The sequence below is a fragment of the Phocoena phocoena genome, chromosome 3, assembly GCF_963924675.1.
Source record: "Phocoena phocoena chromosome 3, mPhoPho1.1, whole genome shotgun sequence".
Lineage (NCBI taxonomy): Eukaryota > Metazoa > Chordata > Mammalia > Artiodactyla > Phocoenidae > Phocoena > Phocoena phocoena.
In genome coordinates, this window is record NC_089221.1 from 19293573 (window position 1) to 19314772 (window position 21200).

At 34.0% G+C, this 21200-nt stretch overlaps 1 pseudogene; it reads right to left on the minus strand.

Annotated features, from left to right (window-relative positions):
- Positions 1-15487: 15487 nt before the first annotated feature.
- On the minus strand, positions 15488-20970 carry LOC136120116 (vacuolar protein sorting-associated protein 29 pseudogene; annotated as a pseudogene).
- Positions 20971-21200: the final 230 nt, after the last annotated feature.

Below are 21200 nucleotides of genomic sequence, written 5' to 3' on the forward strand. Positions count from 1 at the left end.
ATATCTATTTGTGTTTTTATTTTTTTTTACTTTTTTATGCCAGACTCCTAACTTCTCTTCTAGTCCTGAGTATGTGTTCAGAAATGAAAAAAAATACATTAATCTTAGAGTCGCTTTTTGCCTCCAGAGAAAGAGAAGGGTCAAATGTTAGAAGATTGTTAAGAGATTCTCACGGCCTTTAACTCAAAGGTACAAAATAGGAATTTATGCTTCCTTCTAGGTTAACTATCCAAATTTCAGTGTTTAAATAAATCAGCTTAGTTGTAATAACGCTTCTTGAAACATATCTCCTTTTCATTATTGCAATACAATTCTGTATCTGATTTCAATTTTTATAGTGATTTGTACTTTTATTAAAACTGTATTTTATTGAAACTAGCTTTATATAAACACAAAATCTAACACAGGGGAGAACTAGAAGTTTAGTGTGTAATGATGCAATTTCAAGGCATATTAATGTGAAAAAGTTTGGTCAAGTTAAACACGACATACTTAACCTCTGAATAGCTCATTAGCCTACATACTGGATCTCTGAATTGCAATGGAGAAATTATCATATACTGCTATGTAAAGTCTATCTTATCAATTATCTCAGTATGGCTTGTGCTTTAGTTTAGGACAGCAAATAAACTCAGAGCAGGCAGGACTTCTGGGGCAAATGATGATCAGAGCTAATTTTCCATAGTTACAGGAAATACTAGAATCCAGAAAATTCACAGCCAAGAACACAGTTAATAATTATTGACATATATCCCATTTAGTTTAAAGTGATTAATTAAAGTCTTAAGACTGTAGAAGTTAGTGCCTTCTTGATTCAGCTATTGCACATTTATCTTTCTTTCTCCTTGTTAAACATTAAAACAAAACAAAACACCAAAAGAGGATAGTGTGGCTAGGAACACTGGCTTTGGAAATTCAGACCATAGGTTGAAGCCCTGTTCCACTATTTTCTAACCCTTAAGCAAGTTATCAAACTTTCCATAAATTCTATTTCCACAACTCTTCTATATCATCCTTGACATCATCCCTAATAGGCTGTGTAGCACACAATCCTTGGGCTCTTTACCACATGCCTTTGATCCATCACACAGTTCAGCTCCATTTGTGGTAGAGAATTCCCACAGTTTCTACTAGTGTCTCACCTCTTGGGCCGGCTGAAACTCTCATCTTTTCTGTCCCTATGCTTTTCCTTACAAAATGAAGCTGGCTCAGATATGCTACACCAAGGGAAGACCCAAGGAGTGAGGGTGGGGTGGGCCCAGGAGTAGAGATTAGCCCCTGGTTAAACTCCACCTCCCCTACTTCGGAGGTACAATTCTGTGACATATTCTACATGAGTCCTTACAGGGCCCACAGTGGGATTAGGTCCCAGTTGCCCACAGTTCAGTAAAATATCTGCAATTGTCTTTCTGCTTCCTTGTCTCATCACCTCTCCTTTCACCCTATGTCCATTGCCTTAGTCTTGCTTTTTCTCAAATAATCTACCTGTATCCAACTACTTGTCCTAGGTTCTGATAGACTTGTACTAGAGAGTTATTATCATCATGGTCATCATCACCTTCATTGCCCTGATCATCATCATCACTGTTATCATAATCATTTGGTGTTTATTGCTATGCTTCCCATATTATTATAGAAAAATATTAATTCCTCAGAATAGGTAGAGTTTTCAGTGATTGATATATTTATTAGACACACTGGAATGCAAAATAAGAAAATAAGACAACTGTAAAAGATGTTTTGTCCCTTTGTAGTTACTTATAGTAATATTTAGTTGAATAACATTAATCAGAATTTGCATAATGCAGATTTTATAATGACTTGGTGAACTGTTATGATATTATTTTTTCTTTCCTTAATGTAACCTTACTCTAATGATAAATCACATCAAATGGTTCTATGAAAAGAATTTTTCAAAGTACGAAAATGGGCAAAGTACTTTTCAAAATACTAAAGCACATTGAGAATCACATTTTTATAAAACCAGTCAGTCTGATAATTTTTAGTCTCATCAAATATTCATAAGTAGTTGAGATCAATGAAAATATTTATATACCAGAAGATAATAAAATTATATGCTATTAAGTATTATATAACTTGAAATATTTATTAACTCAATCATTCTTCCCCAGGAATATTATATGTCTAGTCAGCATATAATGACTTTCATTTTTATCCTCATTGCTTTCAACACATTATCAATCCAAGTTATATTTAAATTTAATCATGTTTAATAAGGGGAATTGTTTGCAAGAAGCTGTACTGTAACTTTTTAGATCATCAAGGGTTAATATTTTCAATTGAATCATTATATATGAGATACAATATATTAGAATGAAAAAACAAAGCCATATCATAATAAAAGCTTTGAAATCAGTTTTGACATATAATAAAAAGTTTGGTATATAATAAGAATATAAATTCACTACTAAAGACTGAGCATAAAGATCATGAATCACTTAAAATGTTGCTGCTAACTATTCAATAATTTCTCACACTAGGTTCCTGACTATGCCACTACTAATCAGAGTCTGTGGATCAAAGTTGAATAAGATAAAATCATTTCATTTTAGGAGTTCATAATCTGTTAGGGATATAAGTAAGTGCAAGGAAATTTTGTAACTTCTCTATTATATTGATTAAAGGTAAAGTATAAAAAAGTATAACTGGTGATGATCATGAAAATTTCCTGAAAAGATTACATTTGAACTGGATCATGAAAAATAAGAAGGCAGTTCCAATTGGAGGTTTTTGAGGAGGAAATTCCAAGTAATAATGGCATCAGGGATAGCCAGAATAAAAGAGAATTCCACGAATAAGACATTGTTGAGTTTGGTAGAATATGGTATGAAAAACCTAGGAAGGTCAATTGGGTCTTACTGTCACTTACATCTTTGAAATTCACTCTATAGTTAATAAAGAAGCCATTTGAAGATTATAGGTAGGCATCTCCTCCTTTAGTGAACATCTCACTTTGATATTTCTGAAGGAGTTCTCAGAAGACATTTCTTTTGTTCCTTTTCTCATCTAAACTCTCCTCTGAGGTAATCTCTTCTGGGCCCACAGTGACTATGTGTGGATGACTGTGAAATTTAAATTTCCTCTGTAGTAGTCTTTCTTGAAAAGAAGACACCATACACAGCTACATAATACCTTCCCACAGAAGTCTAAGAGGAATCTGAAAAAATAAATAAGTTCAAAACTGACCCATTGATCTTTATCCCTAAAATGTTTTATCACTGATATTCCCCATTTCAAGAAACCACCACCACCAGTAAACACACACACATACACACACGCACACACACACACACGCACAGTTTCTCAGGCTGAAACACAAAGGAACTATCTTAAATTACAATCTTTCTACAACCCCGATACACCTTTCACTCTACTGACAGCTCCTCATTTCACCTCTAAAATCATCATGATCTCCTCTCTACTCTGTTTCCACTCTCACCACGCTTGTCCCAGTGATGGCCCTGTCTTCTGAGCCAGAAGAAGGTCCTCTTAACTGGCCTCTCTGCTTTCATGCTTGGCTCTATTAATCCATTCTTCACACCATAGCCGAAAGGATCTTTTAAAAATGTGTTGTAGATTTTCTTACACCACTTTTATTCAGAGTGCTCAGACCACACCATCTTTCTGGCTGTTCCTTAGGCTCTAGTACTCCACCCGTGGTATTTTCCTGAATACCTCTTTCTCGTGAATAAAGTTTGTGCTTGAGGCTCACGTCCTGAGTAAAGCCTTACTCAATAAAATACCCTGCCAATGATTTTTTTCTCACAAAGTTATTCTCTGTTTTATTAATCATCTACCCATTGTTTTATCTTCAACATATTATTTAAACTTAGCTTAAATTATCTTTTTTACTGTATGTTTATTTGTTAATTGTCTGCCATGACCTTCCATTAGAAAACCTGGAACGTTAACCCTATGACCGCAGAAATCACATTTGTATTATTTCAATGCAATATCTCCAGTACCAAAGAACCACAAAAATATAGAATGAAAACTGCATTTTATTGGAGTAGCCCAACATCAGTACCATCTCAGGCAAACATGAGTCATGAACTTCAGAGAGAAAGATTGATTATGGCATAGTGTTCATTTATATTGACCAAATGTCTATAACAATTACCTAGCACAAAAAAAGGCATTCCTTATTTATGGAAGAGTTGAATAGCCTATGTTAGAGAAAAAAAATCCAGAGATAATTGATCTCCCACAGCAACTATGTGGTGCATTAAAATTCAAGATATTCCTGAGTGTTCTCAGAGAGCAAATGTAGATGGCAGCTGAATGTTGAGAGTCAGTGGGTATAACCGAATGGCTTCCAATGTAAGGGTCAAAGTCATCCTATAACATGTCATAAAATAAACAACATGAACTATGGCTTCAGGCAAAACCATGGACATTGATGAGGAAGCCAGGGAGAACTCGAAGGACAGCACAAAGACCAAAGCTCTAATTTTAGGCTCCTTTGCCACTGTCAATGAAGAAACAATAAGGTTTCCCTTAAACATGTGTTTTAGAAAGACAGAGATGAGCATTTGTCATAATGAAAAGAATATATTAAAATATCTAACCCCAAATAGCTATGTGACTTTCTGGATAAAATGTCTTAGTGGAATAGTGGAATAATGATGACAATTTCATGAAAATCATGGAAAGTAAATGCTTTATCTTATATAAAATGCCAGCAAATATATCCCTTGTCTTTGCATCTAATAAATATTTAATATGTTCTACAGATTTTGTCAGAAAAAGAGTACAGTACAATCTTTCTGTCAAAAGTCATCCAAGAGCATATACCGTGGCATTAACTCTTCCTTGGCTTCAATTAGAAATAAAACCAGTCATTAAGCATTAAAACCATTCACTTGGCTTAATTGCTGTACTTAACATGATTTCTCATTATGTTTGACTGTCTAGAGACATTTGCTGATGGAAAAGGACTTTCCTCTTTATTTCTGTTCATCACCTGCTCTGAAACTAATTTGGATTCACGGAAAAAATTGGCAGTTTTTAGAGCCTGATTTCCACTGTGTAGTTTGCAAGATTGTAATGAAATGAATTTCCAAAAAACGTATAAAATTGAACATTCCCATAACTCTAGACTAGTCTAAGGAAAGAAAGGCAAGGTTGTGGTTTACTTGCCCTAAACATATCTTATAATTTTTTAGTCCTTGGCTTTAAAATTGGGCAATTATTGATTGCCTTTCTAATTTGAGAAGGTTTCAGTTATTTTATATTTCACTTATATACATATTTTTTTAAATTTTTTCTAATTTTATTTTTGCGGTATGCGGGCCTCTCACTGTTGTGGCCTCTCCCGTTGCGGAGCACAGGCTCTGGACGTGCAGGCTCAGCGGCTATGGCTCATGGGCCCAGCCGCTCCGCGGCATGTGGGATCTTCCCGGACCAGGGCACGATCCCGTGTCGCCTGCATCGGCAGGCGGACTCTCAGCCACTGCGCCACCAGGGAAGCCAATATATATATATTTGTAATAAATTTATTTTATTTATGTATTTTTGGCTGCATCAGGTCTTCATTGCTGCACACGGGCTTTCTCGAGTTACGGTGAGCAGGGGCTACTCGTTGTTGTGGTGTGTGAGCTTCTCATTGCGGTGTCTTCTTTTGTTGCGGAGCACAGGCTCTAGGCGCTCAGGCTTCAGTAGTTGTGGAGTGTGGGCTCAGTAGTTGTGACTCGTGGGCCCTAGAGCAAAGGCTCAGTAGTTGTGGCACATGGGCTTAGCTGCTCCGTGGCATATGGGATATTCTTGGACCAGGGTTCGAACCCATGTCCCCTGTATTGGCAGGTGGATTCTTAACGACTGCACCACCAGGGGAACTCCCTTCACTTATATTTTGAAACTTTTATTTACAGTCTTATACCACACAAGTTCAGGTTTTCACATCTCATACCAAAAAGTGACATTGCAGTCTAATTAGAAAATTGAGCATCTATGGATTCTTATCTTTGTTTCTTATTATATGTATCTTTTTTTTGATATCTCAATTATATTTATACTCAAATCTAATTTGAGTATAAATCTGTTTTGCTAAGGAACAGCAAGACTTAAACTATCCTAATAGTTAATATGAAAGATGTCCAAAACCTCTTTTGTGGAATATGAACTTATGTTGAAAATACCAATAGAGAGGCTGTTCAAGGAGGGAAAGAAAAGCTAACTTTTGGATGAGTAGACAAATCAGTGAGTCTACCTTGAGCCTTAAAGTTAGTATCAACCTTTTTGCTATTGTTGGAAAAGAAAATAACCTCTATCCCCTCCTCTCAGGGATAAGAATTGCAAGCACAGGGATGATTGTCAAATGAGACAGTGATTGTTAAAGTGATGTTGGAAATGTGTTGCTGCTATTTTGTGGGACATAAAACTAGTCTCTGGAGAGATGACAATACTTGAAATTTCTTAAAGCATCATTCCATCTCATATCCTCTATGGAATGAATGTATTTAAGATTTTTTTTTTTCTGGAAGTCTTCATAAAATCTTTACCTTTTGTACTGAGCCATCGTAGATCAACTTGCTTATCATAAAGGATTGATCCATGCAGTGAGAGCAAGGGCAACAAGTTCTCAGAGAAGGACTGGACATTGAAAATAATATAATTCAAGAACTGGACAATATAAAATGATTTTTAGGAGAAGTAGAGTAATACCAGTGAGAGGAGCATAAGAAGATGGGATAAAGAAAAATTTATTGAGTTCCAGTTAAGTACGACACTGGTTCTATGAACCCTAGACACTGTATTATTTAATGCTTGAAATAATCCATGCATATTTTTAACCAAAGATTGCAGAACTTGATTGAAATTTACTCAACTAGACATTAGTGCAGCTAGAATTTTACCCTAGATTTGTTTGACTCCAGTTTCCATTCTTTTTCTAATATATAACACTAACTCTGACAACAAAAATCACACATGATCAGGAAACAAGTAATAAATTTGAAGTAAAATAATATTATTCAGCCATGCAAGAATGTGATATAAAAATAATAGGAGACTTTCTGGAATGAGTGGTTATTTAACAATACATTTTGTTCCAGGAGGGCTAAAAGATTATTGATTAAACTTAATTAGGAAATATTTTGAGTATAAATCTCTGACAGATAACTATCATTTTTTTCCCCAGAGAAGTCTTTAGAGGGTTGCTGTTAGCAATTCCTTGTGAGCCTTCAAGGAACAGTCTTTTGAATTTTTTGAGATTTTTTTTCAGTTCTTATATTTCTGGGGCATTAATGAGTGGCATTAATATGCTGATGTTCAAAATTCAGAACATTGGACATTTGGCAGAAAATAGTTTATTTAAAATAAGTTGAAACCACAATCTTTATACAGCAAATTGAATAGAATCAATAGAATTACCTGAAATGATTCATACATATCTATCCATGTCTTTGTCCTTACAAGGTCTACTCTGTAGTAGAACAAGCCATTTCCTTAAATGGATTTTAATCCAAACTGACTAACGCACGCAGTTAACAAATGTGGCAGCTCTGACCTAAACACATATTAACTCCAATGTGACCAAAGCAACTGGGCAGACTGAGATATTAACAAACAGTTATCAAAAGAAAGAAAACTTGACTGCATGGCCTGAGGTTACATTTCAATGATGTATGTAAACTAGGTCATGAAGTTAAAAAATCATAAATTCAGCAGTTTTAGAAGTACCGAAAGAGTAACTCATTTTTAGTTGCCAAATGAATGTTATCAGCTCTGGCTGGCTCGTTGTCCGTGTGAAATGTTTTGAATCATTCTATGAAGTTAGAAACATCACAGATAGATAACATTGATTTAAATATTACCACACGACTAAATAAACCTGCTTATAGGTTTGCATTTTTCATTTTAAGACAAATATTGCCATACTCCTTCATAAAAGGATATAATACTTGTTGTATAATAAACCTACAGGAATGAGAGTGAGCTAGCTATAGTCACTAGAATTACCCAGTTACCATCAATGTTTCATAGGTTTCTTTCATGCAAATTATCAACACAACAAAACGAAATCACTTTGGTATGTGAACCTCATCATAGAAAGTCATTTAGAAGGAAATACCATCAACAAAGAAAGGAAATGGCATTGGAATGATGCTGCTTCATGGAATGTAACAAATATAAAATACAAGAAATGTCTTCACTTTTGGAACAAACTATAAACACAAACAGAGCATGAAAATAAAACAACCTTGAACAATTCAGTAAATATGAAGTTAAAACACGACAATTCTTAGAGTATCTAGATTGAACTGTGTCTAAGTCGAGGAAAGAAACAACTTATCCCCAAGGCTAACAGTAATAATTTTGGTGGAAAAAGCTTTCATATGCCACAGTCAAAAACTGGAAAGTAAAGAGAATAAGGAGTAAATAGGAGGAAAACAGATGACGAAAGTTCTAACACTTTTTAGATTTTCTCATTAAAAATATTTGGGGGAGGGGTGTTCCATTTTTATAGGTTTCAGCACAAAGTAAAGGAAAATAATTGTTATGAAATTATAATCACTAATATTGAAGAATAAGAGAGAAATCTCCTCCTCCAAACATTTTTTTAAAAAGGTATTAGACCGCATGTCATTTGATATCCACAATCATTGACTCCCAACATCACAAAAGTAATTAAAACCTTGGCAATAAAAACTTTATGTTTAAAACTCAAGGGTCTTTTTATTCCCCATATCTTTCTATCCCGCTAGTTTTGATGTGTATATATCCACTTTAGTCACTGCAGGAAAGAATACCTGACTTTTTATTTTTGACAAATCAATTAAATGTTCTAATCACTTTTATCTACAAACGTTATATACATTTTTATGAAATACGCAAAAACAAAGCAAAACAAACCTATGGAGTTTTTCTAGCAAACTAGCTTATTATTTTGGAGTCATGTGAAGAAACTTTTTCTATAATTTGCTTCAAATAATAACTCATTTTCTTTAAAGTGCACAAACAATGAAAGGAACAAAGTCTTTGGAGTTGAACAGACCAGGGTTTGAGTCTGACTCTGCCTATTTTCAACTATGAGACCTGGGCAGAATAAGAGCCTTAAGTTACTTTACTTTCTGTGATATCAGAATAACAATTGATACCTTTTAGTTTTTGTCATCCTGAAAAAATAATCATTTGGCTTTCTATATTTTATGATCTGTGACATGACCACAAGAAGTCGGGGAGAAATTCTGAATATCTCAGTGTTGACTTGGTAGCTGTAGTTCATAGACTGGCTCATGTGTAAATTAGTAAGAGAGTCATCACCAAAGGTGTGGAATCATTTTCACTTGTGTAGGAAGCATGTACCCATTGTTTAAATATCCTCAAAATTATTGTTTTGGTGTTTCTGCAGTGAAAGTTCTTTGATGACTTATCTTTATTTTTTCTACCACATAATAATTTGGCTTAGGTTTAGTTATTTATTTATCTGTTTTTAAGTTTATTTTAAAAAATTTGACACAGTTGTAAGATCATCATTTCAAATTTATTTGCATGTGATTCAGTAAAATAATTTATAACTATTAAAATTTTCTCTATGATTTTGGGTGTTTTTTCATTTATAATTTTGTATATTTGTGTTTTTAATTTTTTTCTGAATGTATTAGTTTCTGATATTTTCTTCAAAAAATCAGCTCTTATCTATTCATCAGTGTTCCTATTTATCAGAAAAATATGATCTTTTTATATTATTGTTTTCTAGTCATTTAATTGCAAAATTTTCTTTATTAATTAATGTTTTTTGTTTATTTTTTGTTATTCTTTTTTTTGTAATTCTGTCAGCAATAATGTTCAATTTCCCTTCCTTCCTTCCTTCTTCTCTCTCCCTTTCCTTCCTTTTCCATTGATTTGTTAATTCTTTGGTTCGCTTTTCTTTCTTTTGCTGATTCTTTCCTTATTTCTTCTTTTTATCTTAGAATATGAGGTTTTAAAAAAATATTCCTTATTTTATTGCTTAATGATCAAGGAATTTGGTTTGTACTATTCCTATTTGGGGATATAGTGAGATTTTCTACGTGAAAATAATGCATGATTATTGTGTGTGTGTGTATGTGTGAGAGAGAGCATGAATGTGTCCATATGTATGTAAGTGCTTGTGTGTACGTGTGTGTGTGCATTGAGCTGTGTCATTATCCTATACATCTTTTCTTTTATATACTACATCTTTCGAGGGTTAAGATATGAACATTTTTTACTGCTATACTGTGCTTATTTCAGTACATTATTATATTTTGTGAGATTTTGTTTTACGTGGTTTGACAAAATATTAGTGATAGTATAATGGTGAATTGTAGATCATTTTCTTTTCAGCATTATAATGTAATTTCTTTACATTATTTAATGCTTTCAACCTCTGATAACATTATCAGGCATTCATTTCAAGAGTAGCATGCTTTCTTTGAATTTGCCTATTTTACCATTGTTCATCACTTAACTTCCAACATTTATTTATTTATTGCTCTAAATTTATTTATCTTCTATAACCCACAGTTGACAGATCAAGATTTTATATACAGAAAGAGAGAAAGGGAAAGAAACGATTATGTATATAGATTATATTTAATACAAAATTGATAGATTTAGAATATAAATGTGTATGTATGTATATATATATGGAATAAGTAGTTATGATAGTATTTAAAAACTGTTTTAAGACTTCCAATTTATAAAATGAATATATATATATGTGTGTACACATTGGGAAATATGAAAACTTTGACTCTCAATCAAGAAATAATGAAAATATAATTTAAACTTCTCAGAGTGCAATGAAAGAATATAATAATATATATTTGTTCTCTCAATAACTGTGAAAATTGATTAAATGATAATACAGTGACTGTGAATGAATTTCTCTGTAAATGTGTGAGGTACCTCCCTTGGGTGCACATCCCTTCTCAGCGTTCTTCTTCTGTCCCTGTAGGGTGAGCAGGAGGTCAGACTGCCTTGCAGTAATACCCTATTATTTCACATTTTTTATGGTGATTTAGTGTATATTTGTCTCTCCTGAGCTGCCTCTGTGTACAGCTGCTGGGATGCATGCTATTTCTTTCTTCTCTTCCCTTTTTTGTCCTGTCCTGGAGATCAATGCCAAGGGAATATATATGTATATAGTACAATACATTTGGGATTGTAGACAATAAAGATAGCATCTCTATGCTTTCTCCTTTTCTCTCCTGCACCTCAACTCCTTCTGCTGCTCTGTGCTCTGGAACTTGGGTACTAGGAGCTGTGCTTTTATATCCCTGACCCTTTTCGATCTGATATATTAATGCATTTTGAAGATTATGAACATCATGGAGATGTAACTTCTAATTTAATTGAAGAAAGTTCACCTCCATTTTTATTTATTTATTTATATTTTTCTCCACTTTAATATCCTCTTCAAAAAAAATCTGCAGAATTCATAAATTGAGTAACATATACAGTGATGACTGAGTGTCACAAGGAATTTGCCCTTTGATTACCTATACACCAACGTTCGTGCCATTACTGTTAGCCCAAATATTCCATCCATGGAGCTTAGTGATCCTTACCTATAAAGTTCACAGAAAAACAGACTGACAGAAGTTGCTTCACTTTCCTACATCATGTTTTAAAAGGAGGAAAATGATTATCTTTCCATATATTATAAATATGCATATGACATCAGCATTTGTGAGGAATTCTAGGCATATAACACTGAAGCATTTCAAGAGAGACCCAGGGATAAATAAAAAATAATTTAATTTATCTCATAATTATGTTATATTGCATAATTATGTTATGCCAAGTTAATTTTTAAAAAGGAAAATAATATTCAGTGCTCAAAGTGTGTCAAAATCACTCACTCTTCCAACTTTGTCTGCCACTACTTATTACTTACACATACTAGGTGCAAGGAATAAATATATAAATTAATAAATTGGTAATTGTGAAAATCATATTAATCTGTCACCTCAGTTTGACTGGATTAGTTGTTTTGGCATGGTGCAGACATATTCTGAGTGCCGCTTTAAATACAGGTTGCTGCAAACATAGAGAAACCAGAACCACACTTCCTAAAATTTAGTTCATTAAATACTAATTTCATTTTTTCTGTGGAATAAACTTTAAGGTCTAAAAGTTTGAGAACTGCTGGGTTAAACATCTTGTCCTTTGTCACTATTGTATCAGACCTCTAAAAATGTAGCATAGAGTCCCAATAATGCATTCTATTTTTCCATCACTTAGTTAGGCTTTTTATTGGTCATTTGAAATTGTTCTTACTTGTTTGATCGACAATCATAAATTAAAAGAATTGTGGGAAATCTCTTTTAATTTTAGCATAAATTTATATTATTATTTCTAATTAGGTATTTGTAGCCAGTGTCCTAAGTAATATTCTTTCCATGTTGTAATGAGAGAAACTTGTCATACATGAGAAAGTGTATTTAATGAAAGCGCTATCATGAATTAAAAAAATTTATTATAGAGGAGATATATCATATTATATTCTAGTGGTTAAAGCTTATATGAAATTATAAACTAGAATAAAAGTGTAAATGGCTACCGTATCATGAAGAAAGAGAGTGTTAATCCATAGTATACCAAGAAAAATAGCTGTTACCATTTTCTATCCTGATCCAATGGACTCGTATTTTTTTACATCTAAGTCATATTATAAATACATTTTTATAAGTAAGCATAAAGGGTAATGAAAATCATTACAATTTTTCATAAGGAGATGGGGCAGACTTCTTTGTAACAAGTAAATCCTGGCATTCAAATATCACAAGAGATGAAAGAGTACTATCTGGTGTCCCTTTAGCAACACTGAATGTTCCAGATCCTTTCACAGTATAATGTCTGATAAAGTTTTCCTGGTGAATGACTAACTGGATAAGAACACCATACTTGATTTTTTCCTTGGAAATATACAACTTAATATTTCATTTTGAGAAAATTCATCTGGGATATAAGCATATGAAGAGTCATAGTTTGAGATTTTAGTTTTATGATCTAGTTAATCATCATTAATATTTTTGAGTTCAACTGTTTACTGCAGTTGCCACTCATCATGTATAGGGATTTAAATTTTAAATAAAGTAGTTAAAATTAAGAATTTAGTTCCTCAGTCATAGAAACCACTTTTCAAAGGCTTTATAGCCACATGTGACTGGCAGATACCATATTCAACAGCACAAACATAAAATACTTCCATCTTTGCAGAGAGTACTATTGGATAGCATTTGTACATTGTTGTCGTCTCTTTACATGCATCTTCTGACTTGTCTAATAATTATGAAGTCTCTTCCTCTGCTAATTTTTCCCCTCTGCCATTATGGTTGCAAAATAAAGAAATCTGTGTTCTCACTTTTGTTCAAGAAAAGCTAAGAGCAAATTGGAAAGATAGTCTAGTCCTTCCAGTCTTTCATAGTATTACAACCCCAATATTATGCTAAGGTTTTTTTTTTAATAAAAATGCTGTTTTTGGAGTACGATGGAATTATGGAGTGTTGACCTAGATTTGTGTCTTATTTGTTCCAACCTTATTTTTTGACTGCAGTTTTCTAATGTAATTATAATTTTATCTATAATAACTTTTTCTGACTTTTATTATATTGTAATTTTCTCCGATGTATTTGTTTTTAGCTCTCGAGAACAGTATCTCACTTAGGATGCTAAATAAGTCTTGGAAGGAAATGCATGAAGGAGAATAGGAAAGTAAAAGAAAGAGAGAAAGAAGGAAACAAGAAAGAAAGAATTTTTAAACTTAGAACTCTTTCTAACAATACTGCAAATATAGGAATTTGCATAAGAATCTCACCACTCATTTTGCAACAAAGGAAAATTGTATGAAAGATGCTAAGTATTTTGCCAAAGGTCATGTATGAAATTCCTATTACTACTACAACAAATTACCTCAATTTTAGTAGATTTAAACAACACAAATTTATTTATTTATTTATTTATTTATTATTCTTTAGGTCAGAAGTTCAACATGGGTCCTAATGGGCTAAAATCAAGGTCTTGACAGTTCTTTTTTTGGTCTTATAGAAGAATATGTTTCTTTGACTTTTTAAGCCTCTAGAGGTTGTAGACTAATACTCTTTTTGTCATTTTTTATTTTTCATTTGCTGGTTCCCTTGGAGTCTGCAACATACATTTATAACAACTTTAAGTCCACTTTTTTTTTTTTTTAATTTTTTTTTTTTGCAGTACGCAGGCCTCTCACTGTTGTGGCCTCTCCCGTTGCGGAGCACAGGCTCTGGACACGGAGGCTCAGCAGCTATGGCTCACAGGCACAGCCACTCCACGGCACGTGGGATCCTCCCGGACCGGGGCACGAACCCATATCCCCTGCATCAGCAGGTGGACTCTCAACCACTGCGCCACCAGGGAAGCCCTAAGTCCACTTTTAAATAACACAGTACCACCTCACAGGTGGTGCATGTACCTTGTAACAGAGCATACCCAATTTCTTCTTCCAGTTTCTGATAAAATTGGTGTCATTTATTTTACTGATCTATAAACTATAATTTGCAAATACATTGTTGCTATAACTATTTGAACAAATTTTTATGTTAGATCAATTAACAATAAGAAAACTAAAAGACTTTATCTTTATGAATTTGTTCTTTACCACTTTTCCTTTTTTATATAGATCCAAGTTTCTGAACTGTAGTATTTTTCTTTCACTCCTAAGAACTTTTTAAAACATTTTTTTGCAAAGTGGGTCTACTGGCAACATTTTGTCTCAATTTTTGTCAGAAAAAGTCTTTATTTCTTCTTCACTTAGGATAATTTCACTGAATCCAGAAATTTAGATTGGTGGGTTTTTTCCTTGCAATGTTTTAAATATCTTACTTGCATGGTGTCCGAACACAAGTCTAATGTAATTCGTATCCTTGCTCATTTGTAGGTAGGATGTGTGTTTTCCCCCTCTGGCTCATTTCAAGATTTTCACCTGTCTTTGTTTTATTTGCAGTTTGAATATGACGTGCCTTGGTATAGATTTGTTGTTATTTATTCTGCTCAGTTTTCTCTGAGCTTCCCTAATCTGTGGTTTCTGGTCTCTCATTAATTTTGGAAATTCCTGAGCTCAAGTTTTTTTTTTTTAAATGAAAGGTAACTGTTTATTACTGGAGAAGAGAAGAATGTCTACAAGAAAATCTAGTTTCTTTCCCCTCATGCACTACTTTGGTAATAAAGTTCCAAATATCAACTATGAAGATATTTACAAGGACAAATTTTTCTTAACATGTGACCATTTACTGTGTGGTGGACATTTTTTCATAGAAATCATATACTTAAACTAAATATAATCTTATAGTTTACAAGAAGCTTAGAACATTGTATTAACAGAAGACGAGATTATGTTTTACTGCAAAATATTATAAAAGTGATACAATTTTGTGGCTCTTAAACGATTAATTACTTGAGTTGAACAGGGAAATGAAAAACAAAAAAAAAACCCAACAGAAAAATCATCAGGACACGCCTCGCTTTATGATTTTTTGTATTCGATTCGTTCTACTTTCAGGACGTCTCTAATTAGCTGGTACACACAAGTGACAACTGTAGAAGCCTGGATATCCATCAACACAAATGAAGGAATAATGTTTGTTTCCAAGGCATTATTATGTTCCATTGGCAGAACCTGGATTAATGTAGACTTTATTTTCATGCTCAAATGCTTCAAATATTTGTGTGTGTACTGAAATAAGAATATCCACATCAAACTGCCTCTGCAACAGGGCTAAGCTGGCCATATCTCCCCGTGGAATAACTTCATGTTCATGGATCAAACCAATTTTGAACTGCCCAACAGTTAACGACTTTCTGTTCTTGATAATTCAGATTCTCATTGAAGTCTCCTCTCACAATATGAACATCGCCAGCCAGAGTCTGGAGATAGTCATAACTCTCTTCGGTACAAAGGTTTCCAGTGCAGAGAGTGTGCTGAATCATTCCTGGCACCAGCAGTTTTTTGAATTTAGCTGGCAAACTGTTGCTCCAGTGTGGGATGTGCAGGTCTCCTAATACCAACACCAACGTCCTGTCACTGGGCTCCACTCAGTCACCAGCACCGCTGCCGCCACCCTCCCTTCCTCAGACACCTGGGAGTCTCAAATATTTTTCCATCCCTTTCTCTCTTCTTCTGGATTACATGTATTACATTATTTATAATTGTATCATAGCTCTTGGATGTACTTTTTGATTTTTTTTCATTTTTCTCTTGCTTTTCAGTTTGCGAAGTTTCTTTTGACATGTCTTTTAGCTCACTGACTCTTTCCTCAGTAATTTCCAATCTATTGATGAGTCCAAAGGGCACCCTTCATTTCTGTTATGAAGTTTCTGACTTCCAGCATTTAAAACTTTTTCTTAGGGTTTTCATTTCTCTTCTTACGTTACTCATCAGTTCTTGCATGTTTTCCACTTTTCTGTTAGTTCAGCGTACTAATCATAACTATTTTAAATCCCCAGTCTGATAATTCTAAAATCTCTGCTATACCTCAGTCTGGGTTCTGATGCTCACTTTGTCTATTGAACTGGTTTTTTCTATTTGTTTGATTTTGGTTTTTCATTCATTTGTTTAGTTGTTTGCTCTTAGCATGGCTTATAATATCTTGTTGAAAGCACACATGATGTATTGGGTAAAAAGGTACTGAAGTAAACAGGCCTTTAGTGGGAGGTTTTAAGTTTATGTGGCAAGAGGTTAAACTGTGTTAATGTTTGCTAAAGCTGTATGCATTAGAGGCTAATGTTTACTCTAGTGTCTTTCGTTTTGTCTCCTGCTTGTCTTCTTAAAAAGGGTCTGAGCTTTGCAGTCCTTTTAGCTGTAGTCTCTTATTATACAGGAGCCTGGTCTCTGTGGGGTAAGGTGTGGGGTTGGGGGAGCATCCTGTAATCCTATGATTAGGTCTCAGGTTTTTAGTGAGCATGAGATCTGAGGCTGTGACTTCAACAGTGCTTCTCAACACTTTTTCCCTCTGTAGGTGAGAAGGCTAGTAAGGGTGTAACTTCCCTTTCCCAAAGTTGGTAAGCTCTGGTAAAATATTTCCTTTTCTTCTTCTTTTTTTTTTTTTTTTTTTTTTTTTTTTTTTTTGCGGTACGTGGGCCTCTCACTGTTGTGGCCTCTCCCGTTGCAGAGCGCAGGCTCCGGACGCGCAAGCTCAGCGGCCATGGCTCACGGGCCCAGCCGCCCCACGGCACGTGGGATCCTCCCAGACCGGGGCACGAACCCGTGTCCCCTGCATCGGCAGGCGGACTCCCAACCACTGCGCCCCCCGGGAAGCCCATTTCTTTTGAGTGTAGTTCTTTATAAAGGGAACAGAATGTTCGGGAGTATTTCAAAATGGTTACTTTTCCTCTCCCAACTACAAGAAGCCTAAGGGGATCTTTCTCTGATCTTCAATGTGAGAAGCTGGTAAGGATCCTGGAGGTAAAACTCATAAATGTGAGCTGTGTTCCCCCAAACTTGGCCCCTGGTGTTTTGATTTCAAGCTAGTTTACATTGCACCTTTGGCAATTTGTCAATAACATTTGAAGTGTTCCCATAGGTTCTGGCTCCAGCTTGGGTTTTTGCTCTTGACTGTGGTGTTGGAAAGCTGTGATTTTTGGTATCCATCTCTCCAGCTTTCAGGGCAGTGATTTATCCTTGACCTTACTTTTCTTATAGATCTAAGAAAAGTTGAAATTCAGTTTCTTCAGCTTTTTCTTTATTTTGAGGAGGGAGTGAGAACTTCAACGCTCTTTACATGTCAGGCCAGAAACTGGAAGTACAGATCCCTTTCCACTTCAAAGCCAGCAATGGTCTATCAAGTCTTTCTCTGGGATTAGCATCTGAACCTCTTGAGGGAGGCTTCTGTCTACTACAGGCCCCAAGTTCACAGGTCAAAGAAGTAGGATTAGAACATAGGTTCCCTTCACCCTGGGCCATCTCTTTAAGTACCTTTTAAATTTGTTTAAAATCCTCTATCTCTCTCTCTTCTTCTCAAAACACCAGCTTTACAATTATTTTCTCATTTGGATAACATTTTCTTTTGCCTATGACACTGTTTCTACTAAAACTCTACAAATGTGGTTTCAGTTTGGACTTTAGTCTCTCTGCCTAAGATGATCCTTGATAAAAAGTACCCTGAAATTATATCTAGCAATTAGCATCAAAATTCATAGCCCTTACCAGAAGGCTATACATTACAAATTGATTTAGCCCATGAAGCCACATCCCTCTGTGAAATTAGAAGCAGTCATATAATATTGGAGACCTACAGACTATTATTGTGAACATTATAGAGATGAGAAGATAACTGAAATAAACAACTGGTACTAAAAAAATTAAACAGGGTCAGTACTTCTATGCTTCCAGGTATATAAACTCATATAAGTTCAGATATACTCTTCTGTTAAATTTCACTGGATGTAGCATCAATATTTCAAGTGCCTATTAGTTAGTTTCAATGATCCTTACATAGAAACAAAGTTTCAATAAACAATCTAATATCATTTACAAAAGGAAAGATAAGTTTTCAAACCAAATTCCTTCAACATAACATTAATATAACCTGGAATTATATGGTGTGATAAAAAAATCTTAAAAAGGACTAAATTTGTCTATATTGCTCATAAATTTTGAAAAATTTTGAATCTTGGGCATGAGGCCCAAGTCCAGGTCAAATGGATATTCAATTCAAATTGCCATCTGCTAGATATTTTTGAAACTGATGTAGTATAAATTTGTATTTAAATGTGTTTTAGTCCTCAAAATGTTCATACCACAAAATCACCATTTTGACTGGCATTAATTAGAATATTTGTCTGGCAGTATTGGCAGAAAGACCGAGAATTGAATATAGTAACAATGTACCAAATTAATTGCCTACTGTGATGGACATCTAGGGCCAAATATTCAAAGGGCATCTGCAACTTCTTCTATGAGGGCGGGTTTGAGCTGTTTCAAATAATGCATACATTGCCAATCCTGTTTCAACAGAACAAAAGGATGTCAGTGGAATGCTTTCAGGGGTAAGAAGGTTGAAGAAAGTTATTCCTGACTATGACTAAATTGTAAGGCACCAGCCACACAGATTAAGACTGCCGCAAGTGGTTCTAGTATGCAAATTTATTTTCTGCAATTATATTCTTGAGTGTGGTAGAACTATAGACAGACAGGTTACAAAATCTATTATTTTAAAGAAATTTCATTGCATATAGCCTATATTCTTTAGTAAGATGCCATAAAAATAAAAAGCATAAGAATGCTTTATTCTATGCTATTTCAGAATTTTTCATATAAAACAAAACTTAACTATGATTTATAATTACATAAAATCTATGTATTTTGAACTAATATATTTCTACTATAGGAAGAGCAGATATTATATTGCTATTAAACTCTTAAAATTAAACTCTTAAACTCTTATTAAACTCTTAAAATAATGTGATAAATCATGTTCTTTTGGGGCAAATATTAGATATAAAAAATGGAAGACAATAAGGAGTAATCCTTACACTTTCAGGAGTTGGACAATTATTTAAAATGTCTTAGACCTATTATAATATGCTTTTCTTTGAATTTTATTTTATTTATTTTTTATACAGCAGGTTCTTATTAGTTATCTATTTTATACATATTAGCGTATATATGTCAATACCAATCTCACAATTCATCCCACAACCACCATATAATATTATTGTAATCTAAGAATTAAAATATAGAATTAGTATAGATTATTCAGTGCATTCTCAATTATGAAGGGAAACATTACCAACAATTTGTTGTGGTTTCTTTTGGACATATGGATTTTTAAAATTTTAATTATTATAGTTTTTATAATACATATATACTATATATATAGCCTGTTAAGAGCTAGTTAAATAAAAATGTTACCTACTTTTTTTGTACAAATCTTTATTGTGTATATAACTCCTCAATGCAAACACTGGTACTAATTTTTGAAATTGTGTTTCTGTGGTAGATATAGGACTTATGATATCAACATATTAAAGGATCCCTGTGAATGCTTGTTTTAAGTGGTAATAAATATTTATAGCCAATCTAATATAAAGGAAAAATTTATCATGAGGTCTTAATGTAAACAACTAAATTATCATCTATTTCATTATTTCTAAATAACTTCTAATTATTTAATCAAAAAATTGTGAAGCTGTTATGAAGGTGTTCTCAAATGAGAACACATAAATGAAAAAATCTTGAATACTAGCAGCGATATGGATTTTGAGATTTTTTTTATAGTCTGACCTCAACCTGTCTACCCCTGCAGCTACAGCTCCCATTCTCTTCCAGGTAATTTGTTTTAAATTGTGCTGTTAGCATTGTCAGACAAAATACAGGGAATCCAGCTAAATTTTCATTTCAAATAAACAACAGATACTTCTTTTAGTATAGTTTGTGTCAAATACTGCATGGTTCAATAATACTAAATAAATACTTAATACTAAAAATACTAGTCAGAGTAGCAGTGTGGAGTAGAATAGAGTATGGTATCAGTCCCATGCAATAGTTATACTAAAAAAAAAAGAATTGTTTATCAAGCATTCAAATTTAACAAAGTTTCTTGTACTTTTATTTACTAAATCCAGAACCCCTAACCATTGCTAATTTGGTGAAGCTGGGAAGTATGTTTCCCAGAGTCTCTGTCACTATATATAGAGTTAGCCCAAAGAGGACCTTGCATATAATTTAAATGATGGAAATGAAGTGGCCACTATTACTCTGTAAGTCTTTGAGGTCAGATATGGTAATGAACAGAGAATTGCCAATTGGGCTTCAGCGGAGTCTCACTCACCACTGCTTAGCCCAGGACTCTGCATCTTGAGTGCTGATCTTTCATGAGTGATAGTGGCCCCAGAAATTTGGTTGTAGCAAGAGCCTCCATAGACTTCTCCAGGAGCTGGCAGGGACATGCTTGGGTTCTCAACTTCCCCCACAAAAGCTCCAATTTGCTCATCTGTGTTATGCTTCATGAAGTGTTGTTAGTCTATCTTTGTGTCTACTCATTCAACCGATCTTTACTTCTTAGCCCCTCACTCCTGTAATATCCATGACTTTCATAATTCTCATCATGGTTCTTTATCTCTGACTAAATTCAGGTAATTATGGACAATGGAGGTCTCAATAATCTTATCTAGTTATTTTCTTTCACTGTAAATTGTCAAATGTGGCAATTTGCTTAGCGGGTATATCGCCTCCTTAT